General features: G+C 44.8%; 1 pseudogene; it reads left to right on the top strand.

Annotated features, from left to right (window-relative positions):
- The first annotated feature begins 10951 nt into the window (after positions 1-10951).
- LOC136650203 (5S ribosomal RNA) lies at positions 10952-11068 on the top strand (annotated as a pseudogene).
- Positions 11069-11658: the final 590 nt, after the last annotated feature.

The following is an 11658-nucleotide window of genomic DNA, read 5'->3' as shown; positions in this document are numbered from 1 at the left end:
GATGTGTCTTTAGGATAAGGGGACCCCTTGTTTGCCTTTCTGGTTCTGGCCCTTTTCCTACTCTATCATCTGGGGCTCACCCACCAGGCACTCCAGAGGGGTCAGTCAGACCTTCATCTTCCCCTTTTGCTGCCTGGGAGCCTGTTCCTGCCCTGCCCCCTTGCCTTCTTCCTTTACGTCTCTCTCAAGTTTCAACTTTAGGCTTCCTTCCACTATTGATTTCTTCCACCTATGGCTATCCCTTCAAGCTTTCGCTTTCACTTTGCTTTCGCTTTCTTCTTCTTCTTCTTCTTCTTCTTCTTCTTCTTCTTCTTCTTCTTCTTCTTCTTCATCATCATCATCATCATCATCATCACTAGGGTTTGTGTCACCTAGTGCAGGAGGCCAGTGTGTCATCCCTGTGATGGAACTCCTCCCATGCAGTGAGCAGGGCAATGCCACAATTAATGGGTGTGGTGATGTACCACGTCTGCTGGTTTTTATGGCTATAACTTTTGATACGATAATAATAATAATAATAATAATAATAATAATAATAATAATAATAATAACAACTTTATTTGTATCCTGCCCTTCTCCCCAAAGGGACCCAGGGCGGCTAACAACATGTAAAAAAAAAACCAGATTTTAAAAACAGAATAGAATAGATATATTTCAGTGTGGCTCGTTTCATTGCATTCTGCATGAAATTACACATTAATTGATATATAACATGATGGTATCATTTGAAATTACCAAGATTCTAAAAATTTTGACCAGTAGTGGTGTCACCTCCCCTCTGTGTGCATCACCCGGTGTAGCCTGCATTTCTGCACTCCCCCTAGCGACGCCACTGACCTTTGGTCTTCTGTCAATCTCTCTCTGTGTCCATCAATCATCCTATTTTGGCTGATAGCTTTACTATTTGATGCTGGTCATCCATTGCAGCTGGTGAGCAGCCAGGGAGTTGTCTATCAGCCCTGTTCCAGAGGCCTGCAGCAGTGAGATCTTCAATGACTGGGCAGCTCCAAGACAGATGGCAGAGACCCGTGGTGATACAAGGCTCAGCAGATTGCCATGGAGAACCAGTTACAACATGTCCCTAAATTCATCCCTCAACTCTGCATGGTGTCTTCTCATTTCCTTTCTTTGTCCTTACAGTGCAACTTTAATGACACCCAGAGGTCCCCAAAGAATTCCTGTCAACCCTGCCCGACGCTGGTAGGTCATGAGGAAATCATCTCCATTACAAACAGGGCTTTTTTTTTGTAATAGAACGCACCGGAACGGTGTTCCTGCACCTTTTTTTATGCAGTCCCCGCAGGAAAAAATGCATGGAGCCCTATGGAAGTGAAAGTGAGCCGTAGTGTGCGTTTACTCGTGAGCAGGCGGAGAAGGTCCCATCCCTGCCAGCTACAAGCCTGAGCCAGAAAGGAAGCCACATGGCCGCGTTTACTTGCTAGTAGTCCATTGGAAAGGGCAGCTGAGAGGACTCCAAGGATGTCAGAATGGTCCTGATCCAATGAATGCAGCCCCCAAAAACACAAAAGGAAGAAGGAGGTCCCTGCCTCCCTCCCAGCTGCAGTCTATTGAGCTGTATGGAAAGCAAGCAGCCTTATGTCGTGTTTACTTGTGAGTAGGCAGACATGCCTTGGCTGTTGGCCAGGCCAGGGAAAGGGGAATGTGAGGACACCAGGATGGTCCCCATCCCATGGAGTTGGAGATACTCCAGAAGGCAACCTCTCCCCCCCCCCCACTAAAAAGGACAAAAAAGAGGTTTCAGGTGGTAAGGGGAAAGCTTTCTATTTTGCACTTACAAAGCCAGGAGGGTCTTTATCTTGATCTGCCTGAAATAGAAGAACTTTAAACTGGGCACTGGGGAGGACTGGAAATCTCACTGATTCTTTTTTTTTTTTTGGGGGGGGGGGGTTATTGCAGGCAGGCTACAGAGTAAGCTCCATTGACCACTATGGGACTTACTTCAGAGTAGACATGCATAGGATTGGGGTCACAGGCTGCAATCCTACCCACACGTTCCTGAGAGTAAGCCCCATTGACCACCATAGGACCACAAATTGACCACAACAATCTTCAGAGTAGATTCACTTGGTGGAACAGGACTGGCTCCCCCTTATTTAATTATTTCTTTTAATTTAATTATTTATAATCATTTATTTTAATTTGCTTGATGATGTCATTTCTAGCCATGACATCACTTCCAGTGGGTCCTGGACAGATTGTCATTCTAAAAAGTGGGTCCCGGTGTGTATTGGAATCTGGCTGGATCTGGAAAGGAGGTAGGCTGTGGTGTCAGCAGTGGCCCCTTTAAAGGTAAGGCCTGGGCATCCAGCAGAGTGTGCTGCACAGCTGCAGCCGCTTGAAGGCAATAGGGCCCTCAGGCATAAAAGCACCTGATGAAGGGGGAGTTGGGTGTGGGTAGCAGAAGGATGAAAGCTTAAGAAAGGAGACAGGATTGATGGCCTAAGGAATTGATGGCTAATTGATTGCTGGTGGACTGACTAGTGAATGGACTTTGGAGACACTGGAGTTTGGTGTGTGGCTGCTGTGCCCAAGACCTGCTGAGGACCAAGGGTCTGCTGTAGTGATGGGAGGCTGCTGGCAGGAGAAAGGACCGGTGCAGGTTGAGCAGGTGAGCTACCCTGGAGGTGGGGTCCAGCAGGACTGCAGGGTAGAACCAGGGTCATTTGTTGGGGAAAAGAAGGGGAGCTAACTTACTTAAATTGGGCATAATTCTCCAGGCAGAGCTTGGCCTTGGAATCTGGCAAAACAAGGTGCTAAAAGTTTGAGAACTGCTGCCATAAGTTGTTAGCAAGTTGACGTGTGTGTGTGGTGTGTGTGTGGTGTGTGTGTGGTGTGTGTGTGGTGTGTGTGTGTGTGAGAGAGAGACTCTACAAGTTTTCAAAATCATTAAATTAGAATTTGGAGGAACAATACCATCATGTTTTATATCAATCTATGCATAATTTCATGCAGAATGCAGTAAAACAAACAACATTGAAATATCTGTAACAAGAGGTACAGCTAATAAACCAGTGGGGGCAGGGTGATGGTACATCACCATGCCCACCACCTGGGGCATTGCCCTGCCCACTGCATGGGGTGATGCACAGGCCTCCTGCACTGGGTGATGCGAATCCTAGTGACGCCACTGGGGTGCTGATTCCAAAAATGGCATCAGTTTTCCCCTATCATTTCTAGTTTTGGAAATATGGCATAGTCTTGTCAGTGAATGGTTCAAGGAGCTTCCTCGTGAGGAAGCATATGCTATGGCCATTTTTGGAATCAGCAACTCAAATTCATAAAAAAAACCAGGATAAATTTTGATAAAATGTTTTTCTGACCCTCAGTTTTGCAAGTCTTTGATATAGGTTAAAGATTGTCCTGAACTATTTTTTTGCCAATAGCAAAGAGTGGTTAACTTGATAACAGTGTATTTTAGTGCATTTTACATTAGAATAGTGTTTCTCAAACTGTGGGTCGGGACCCACTAGACGTTGTGCCAGAACCACCATTCAGAACGCGATACCATAGTCTTTCGAGACTGAAGGTTGCCAACTAAGGGTCGGAACCCACTAGGTGGGTCATGAGCCAATTTCAGGTAGGTCCCCATTCATTTCAATATTTTATTTTTAATGTATCTGTATTCAATAGTGTTGAATGCCTTTTTGCTATCCTCTCTGTACGTGTTAATCACATGTTGTCTAGTTGTATCTAGACAAAGATCTAGACAAAGATCTCCAGCAGCTCATGGATCGTTTTAGCAAGGCCTGCCAAGATTTTGGACTGACAATCAGCCTGAAGAAAACACAGGTCATGGTTCAGGATGTGGACTCACCTCCCTGCATTACAATCTCTGAGCATGAACTGGAGGTTGTCCATGACTTTGTGTACCTTGGCTCAACGATCTCCGACACTCATTCTCTCGATGCCGAGCTAAACAGGCGCATCGGTAAAGCAGCTACCACGTTTTCCAGACTCACAAAGAGAGTCTGGTCCAACAAGAAGCTGACGGAACATACCAAGATCCAGGTCTACAGAGCTTGCGTCCTGAGTACACTTCTGTACTGCAGCGAGTCATGGACTCTTCGCCCACAACAGGAGAGGAAACTGAGCGCTTTCCACATGCGCTGCCTCCGACGCATCCTCGGCATCACCTGGCAGGACAAAGTTCCAAACAACACAGTCCTGGAACGTGCTGGAATCCCTAGCATGTATTCACTGCTGAAACAGAGACGCCTGTGTTGGCTTGGTCATGTCGTGAGAATGGATGATGGCCGGATCCCAAAGGATCTCCTCTATGGAGAACTCGTGCAAGGAAAGCGCCCTACAGGTAGACCACAGCTGCGATACAAGGACATCTGCAAGAGGGATCTGAAGGCCTTAGGGATGGACCTCAACAAGTGGGAAACCCTGGCCTCTGAGCGGCCCGCTTGGAGGCAGGCTGTGCAGCATGGCCTTTCCCAGTTTGAAGAGACACTTTGCCAACAGTCTGAGGCTAAGAGGCAAAGAAGGAAGGCCCATAGCCAGGGAGACAGACCAGGGACAGACTGCACTTGCTCCCGGTGTGGAAGGGATTGTCACTCCCGGATTGGCCTTTTCAGCCACACTAGACGCTGTGCCAGAACCACCTTTCAGAGCGCGATACCATAGTCTTTCGAGACTGAAGGTTGCCAATACAATACTAGTTGTATCTTATTACTTATTTCTCCAATAAAAATGGTTTAAAAATAAATTTAAATAAAAGATTAACAAGTTTTGCATTCCTGCACTTTTTTTTTTTTTTACAAAAAAAGCACTTATTACAAAGAAATGCTTCTGATATCAGAGGTGCTTTCCCTCATGGCTCCTACAGATGGTTGGTACAAAGTACCCAACTTGTCAGCATTAGATGTTTTAATTTTGTTGTTCCACCCAAGTGAACGGGAGGTGCTCAGAGAGCTTATGAGTAGTTAGTCCAAATATGTGTTCCCAATACTAATTGCCTGCAATATTAGACCCCAGCCCTTTCATTATTATTTTTTATATATGCACACACTTTTCCAAGGACAGTTATTTTGATCCCAACAGGCAGAGCTGGCAGAGGATCAGAAGCCTAGTCTTTGTAGAACTGGCAGCCAGAGGAAAAAAGATCATAGCCTCAGAAAAGCCAGAAATCAGTTTAAAAAAAAAGATAAGGGCAATACTCCCCTGGGAAACTGGCACAAGCTGAAACAAGCTGAGAGGTCACTAGTTCTGCACAACTGCAGAGACTGTAATGCAGTGGGCATAGATTTCACATCTGAACTTCAGTGAAAGGAGAATTGTCCATTGTCATGGAGGAAGGAGCAAAGTCTTCTGAATGTCTAGGTAATCAAAGTTGTTGTCCTTTCTTGTTGCAAGTTGTGGCTGAGACTTCTGTAACACATACATGACACACAGCTTCATTTTCATATATGCTTAACTTCTGGGACTGCACACAAATAGGGTGCGAGTGAACCTGCTAAGCAACATGATATGTTCCTTTTATGAACATATAATGATCTGGAAGGGGGTTGAATGAATCACTTAATGATTCCCTCTATTTAACCTGATGACCTGAGTGAAATTGGCACACACACCCCTATGCATGCATCACACACATGTGTGCAAGCAAACACATAAAAAGCTTCCAGCTAATCACAGATTCAGCTATATTGCACCACATGTACTACACTATCACCAAAAGTGAGGAGACCCATTGGAGCCTAGGCAGCCTATGTAGAGGAAAGTAAAAATCTTCTTTATTTATCTCTCCTGGGCTGTCTGGTGTCCTCCCCCCCCCCCACTGTAGCATGAGCTCTTCTGAACAGTGCGTGTCCTTGCACACTGTGGTTTGTGGGGGGGGGGTAGAATTGGGCCCTTAGAAGAGCAGTAAGCATGCCTTCGGCTCTTTGGAAAAGAGAGTAGTATATATTTCAGGGTGGACAAACTGCAGCTTAGGAGCCACATGCGGCTTGCGGAAATATGTTGGCTGAGCTCCTTTTTTGCATCGCAATTAATCGAAAAGGTAATTAACAAATTTTCAAGCTTAGCAGTTGTAAACTGAGAGTCCACTGGATTAAGATGTCAGTTCAGTGTCCATGGTGAGTAAATGTATTTATGAACTGAAATGCTCTTAAGCATCTGAAGTTTATGTAGCTCTTACATTAAGTACATTTGGCCATCCCTGGCAAATGTGAAGGGGTGTGTGTGTATGTGTGAATTTAGCATTTCCTCCTCCTTTCCAGCAAACAATTGAACAATGTAACTGTTTGCTTGTGCACCCCCCAGTGAACACCTGAGACAACAGACCTGGGAGAAAGGGCCACTTCATCAGCAGTTAAAGATAGTACAGAAGGAGAGGCTGAGACCTGCAGTTGCTGTGGCAGCGAAGCACCTGCGGTGCGGAGGCTGGAGCATCGGAAAGCACCAGTATTGCATCTGTTCCCTGGGCTGGGCATGCACCCGACTCCAAGCCTAGCCCCTTTCTCAGGTGGCGAAGCTTATCCAGGTCTACCCTGTGAAAGGCGAGGCAGTTGGACTGCAGGCAGTGCCACCTCAAGCTGCTGAGCCTCTGAAGCAGACCCTGCAGACTCAGCCAGGGCCCTGTCCATGCCGTTGTGTTGCTGGGCCCCTGAGGACTGCAAGTGGGTTCTGCCCTGCCTATGCTACCAGATGGTGCACACCAAAGTCCAGTTTGCGCCTTCTAACCTGCACCACCTGATGGTATAAAGCGACCCATGTTAGTCAGTAGAGGAAAACCCTCAACCCCTGACAGTCTGAGATAGGTGAAAAAACTTCCCACCACCAGACAATCCTGGCAGGCAGTAAAAAATTCCTACCCGGCCCCAAACGGCGACCAGTAGAACTCAGACTGCTCTGGGCAGGCGGATGGGTGTCAGTACTGTGGCCACGTGCAAAGGAGGAAGAGGGCTGTGTGTCTAAGAGACCTCCCAGCCCTCCTGCCCAGCTCCCAGCCCTCCTCCAATCCCCCAACAGGGGAGGAGACTCTTGTGTTGCAGGCTGGGCCAAACAAACCCCAATCTCGCTGCTTACATTGTGCGATCAGCATACTTCTTGGTGTGAGTGCATTGCATTTTATTTTTGATCCCACTTTCTGTTCTTGTATTATTATTCCTACATAACAGTTCCCTATAGCTGCACCTTTACTCTCACCTCTTTCCTGTATGCCAGTCCTCTGAGTTGTGCCATTGGCCACTGTCCTCAATTCCTGAAGATATAGTCGGATTTCCCATGTGCCCATGTTACATGTGTCTTGAAAGCATGCCTGGTAACAATCTGGTTGGTCAATGTAGAAAACTGGATGCTGGGTTGGGTCAGATGGGTCTTTGGTCTGATCTAGCAGAGCTCTTCTTTGTTCTTAACTGCACTCAGAATCACGTTATATTTCATTGTGCAAGGGGTGTGTAGAGCTGTAATGTAACTAGAAATTTGTGCGTAAAATTGGGAATGAGACAATTTTATCCTCACAACAAGTCAGTGAGGGGTTAGACAGAGTTGATGACCTGCACAAGATCATCCAGTAAATTTCCTGGGGTGATGGGGATTTAAATTCACGTCTCTTTGGGAAGGTCAACATTCTAACCACTACACCACAATGGCTTACTAGAGCTATGTGTCAATTAAGCAATCATCTAGACTCCCATTCTAAAGGGAATTTTGCTGAGGAGGGTTCAATATACTGTATAATCTTACTGCAGGCATTATGTTTTCTGTGTGTGTGTGTTTGTGTTGATCTCTGTGCCTCTATTTATTTTTCAGATCAATTAATTGACACATAGCTCTAGTAAGCCATTGTGCTGTAGTGGTTAGAATGTTGACCTTCCCAAAGAGACCTGGGTTCAAATCCCCAGTCAACCCAAGAAATTTACTGGATGACCTTGTGAAGGTCATCAACTTTCAATCTCAGTCTAAACCCTCACAGACTTGTTTGAGGATAAAATGAGGGAGAGATCACGGATGCCATCCTGAGCAACTTAGAGGAAGGTTGAGAAAAAATGTTTCTGTATCTGACATTTCTTTTGTCAGCTAGTACATAGATGGGACAGAGAGAAGAGTTAATTTAAATACCTCTTTTGGATTTCCCAAAGGGGTGTGTGTGTGTTTTTCTGTGTGTGTGTGTGCATGAGAGAGAGAGAGAGAGAGAGAGAGAGAGAGAGAAATCTTGCTTGAAGCTTCTGTCTATGGTAATGTCTGCTGCAACACCAATAACTCTTAAGTTGCTCTCATACTTATTTCAGATTTACATTTGCCCTTTGTCTATATTTAGGATGCAAAAATATATCCACAATATATGAAATGCAAACTCATCATTTTGAAGGGATATGCAAACCCCCCCTTTTTTCGTTTCCAGAGAAACAATTTAATTGTCTATTTTTCATCTGCAGATCTCCCCCAGCAGTTTCATTAGCTGACACAACAAAATGCCAGCTCATCTCCTATTTACATCTAAGGCCAATTTGAAATAATGTATCTTTACTTTGGGAGCACATTCATCTGCCATTGTCTTATGAGAAATATCCAGAGCAAAGAGCCTGTCCTCTTTTGCCAGAGGGGATATTAATTTGTAGCTCGCCGAACAAGGTTCACTCCGAATTCATAGGGCAAGAGTACAAAAATAATCCTGCCTTCTAAGTATTAATGAGGGCTTCCTCAGGCCTCCTAGTGCTGTATAAGGCACTTAAAACAACATTTACAGTTTCACGGAAAAACCAGAAGTTGCATTTTTTTAGTGTTGGGCTCAATCTGAGCCTGGTAGAGGCCATGGATGGACATCTGTGCCCTGTACTGGGTTCAGAGGAGCTCCAGATGTGAGAGGAGTGGAGCTTCCCTTAACTTTGGAAGGGGTGTACGTGGGTGATGCATGTGGATTGGGCTGCGGACCCAATCCACAGATAAGTGAATCCACAGATATGGGATCTGTGGATATGGGGGCCCATCTGCACAGTATTTTATTAATACACATGTGTAGTGATAAAGCATCTCAAGCAAATAATTCTTTTTATATAATCTTTTACAAATATGCACAAGCACAATGTGCATTGCCAAAACACCAGACCAAGGTCTTTTTGATGCAATTAGATAGATGGATAGGTAGATAGTCTTATCAAAATTGTCTTTCTGGAGTGCTTTATCAATGCACATATATACTGATGAGACGGGGGGGGGGGGGCGGGGAAGGTGCAAAACAACTGAAACCTGTGTCAAATTCCAATCCTGGAATGAATTTTCAAAATTGCTTGGATTTTAGGAGCAGGGGAAGACAGAACCTCTCATCTGTATATAGTGTACTGTACAACGTATGCTATGAAATCTGAGATCAGAGAAGACAAAGCAGTGCTGTAGACATTCAAAGATATCAACATTTATACGTCAGTTCAACATGACACAAACTAATACCTGAAGTGAAGTACTTGATCAAGGGCTTGATACTGTAAAGTATCAGGACACCATGACTTGATCTTGCCAAGCAGTTAAGGGACTTTTGAATTGCAAATGCAACGATGTGCAGGAAATTCCATTAGCTCTCACTCCTGAAGTCAAACACACATTCAAAGAAAGCGTTCCGTGCTTTGAAGGACTAAACGAAATATTTTTTGCTAAATAGGTGCCCCGCTCTTCTGCTATTAGCTTTTGATTGTACTTTTTTTTCAAGTGTTCATTATCATTTGTATCAATTGTAATGGTGTTTTCAAAAGTTTCGAAGATTTACTTGTTAACGTATCAGAATCTATCTTTTTTTAAAAAATTAGCTCATGGTACTCTCTATGCATGTGATGGAGCACACATTCCTATCCTTTAAATCAGTGGGACTCCAAACATCCAAGGAATGCTTTCTACATGTAGTTGTTTGCAGAAGAACCAGGTCTGGCTGGTTCCTGAATGGTGGTCCAAATGCTGCCTGCCCTTAGCTGGTGGCAGGTCAGGTGATGCTCTTCTTCCTGTGCCATGGACTGGAAAAGCAAGGGGGGAATGGAGTGAAAAAAGAAGTGTGAAGATGAGAGTGGTGGACTAGGGTGTCTCTGATGCTCTGTGCTACTACTCTCAGCCTCTCCACATTTCCACTTTCACTCCATTCTCCTCTCCCTCTTTGAATCCAGGGAGCAGGAGCAGAAGGAAGAGTGGTGGTGGTGGTGGGTAAACAGAGGCAAATTCACCCTGACAATTTACAACCTGAAGTGACTGCCTCAGTTGGCTTCATGGACAGCTGACCCTGAGAGGAACTCTATGATACCTCCAATGACTATAGAACTTTCTGTGGCATTCTAGAACAGTGGTTCCCAAACTGTGGGTCAGGGCAGGGTCACCAAAGGGTGATAGAAAGATAAAATAACTAATCGCCTCAAGCCCTGAATACATGTGTGTCTTGCTGGCAACTCCTTGTGTGTCCAGACCTTTCTGTTTTATTTAAAGGGACTTCAAGGAAACATGAGCCCTGCTGGATCAGGCCAACTGTCCATCTAGTCTAGTTTCCTGAACAGCGTGCCAGGGAGCATTCAGAACAAGATACCTAAATTTGTTACCACTCCCTTTCATCAGCCATTCAGATATATAGCCTACTTCTAGAACTGGAAGATACCAGCGATCAGCTTCCCTGCCCACTCACGTCACTCTTTCCTCACATGGACCCTTATGGTTTAAAGGGACCAAAGAAACAAGATGAGTAAGTTGGGAAGCAGATGGGTGCAGCTCTATCCATGGCGTGCTGGGCGGAGATGGCGGCAGACTCAGGCTCAAAGGGCACCCCAAATCTGCTGCTTTCCCCCCACCCACACACACAGCTGCTCCTTGATGTGAGTTGCATCATTCATGTCATGCTGGCCCTACTGGCTCAGCTTTGTAGAATATCCTTTCGTTCAGCTTTGGTCAAATTTGCTTGTTTTCATTTTCACTGGCATGGTAGCACTCAGTTCACCAGCAATATTGCAGTCAGTTTAGCAACTTTTACCCTGCACATGCCTGATCTCTTCTGATCTTGGAAGCTAAGCAGGGTCAGGCCTGGTTAGTACTTGGATGGGAGACCGCCTGGGAATACCGGGTGCTGTAGGCTTATACCATAGTCTTTCGAGACTGTAGGTTGCCAACCATCAGCCAACTAACTGTTCTTGAGGTGACTGCAGTTTATTATGCTGTCTGAACCACTGTTATACTAAAGTATAGTACAGTGTCCAATTGTATTTAGTGTGCCATTCACTTCTGACAACACACATCCATGCGTCATGTAAACACGTGTTTAGAAGCTATTTCGGACTAAAGCCAAACAAATCAAAAGCAACAAGCATAGTCTCTTTTTTTTCTTGAGTGATGGAGGAATTTTTAGATTTACTGCTGAAAATTTCCAGTTTATGAAGCTGTCAAGTTTTGCTTTGGTGGCCTACTATAGAGTGAAATACTAAATTTGATTTAAAGGTCAGAGGAGACATGTGGCACCAACAATCTGCCTTTGAATTGTTTTTGTAACACTAAACAGACTTTACAAGGAGAGAAAATTGGAACCGGTCAGCATAAGTCATTCCAATTGCTGTGTCTTTCAACACACAGCTTTATTTTTGAGTTTGACTAAGAAATAACATAAATCGATGTATCGGTTGGAACTAACCGGATTTATAAAACTTGGAGCTGAATGTTTTATTTCGAGAA

Source organism: Tiliqua scincoides, chromosome 4 (genome assembly GCF_035046505.1).
Source record: "Tiliqua scincoides isolate rTilSci1 chromosome 4, rTilSci1.hap2, whole genome shotgun sequence".
Classification (NCBI taxonomy): domain Eukaryota; kingdom Metazoa; phylum Chordata; class Lepidosauria; order Squamata; family Scincidae; genus Tiliqua; species Tiliqua scincoides.
Note: the sequence above shows the minus strand (reverse complement) of the source record. Positions and strands in the feature narration are given on the sequence as shown.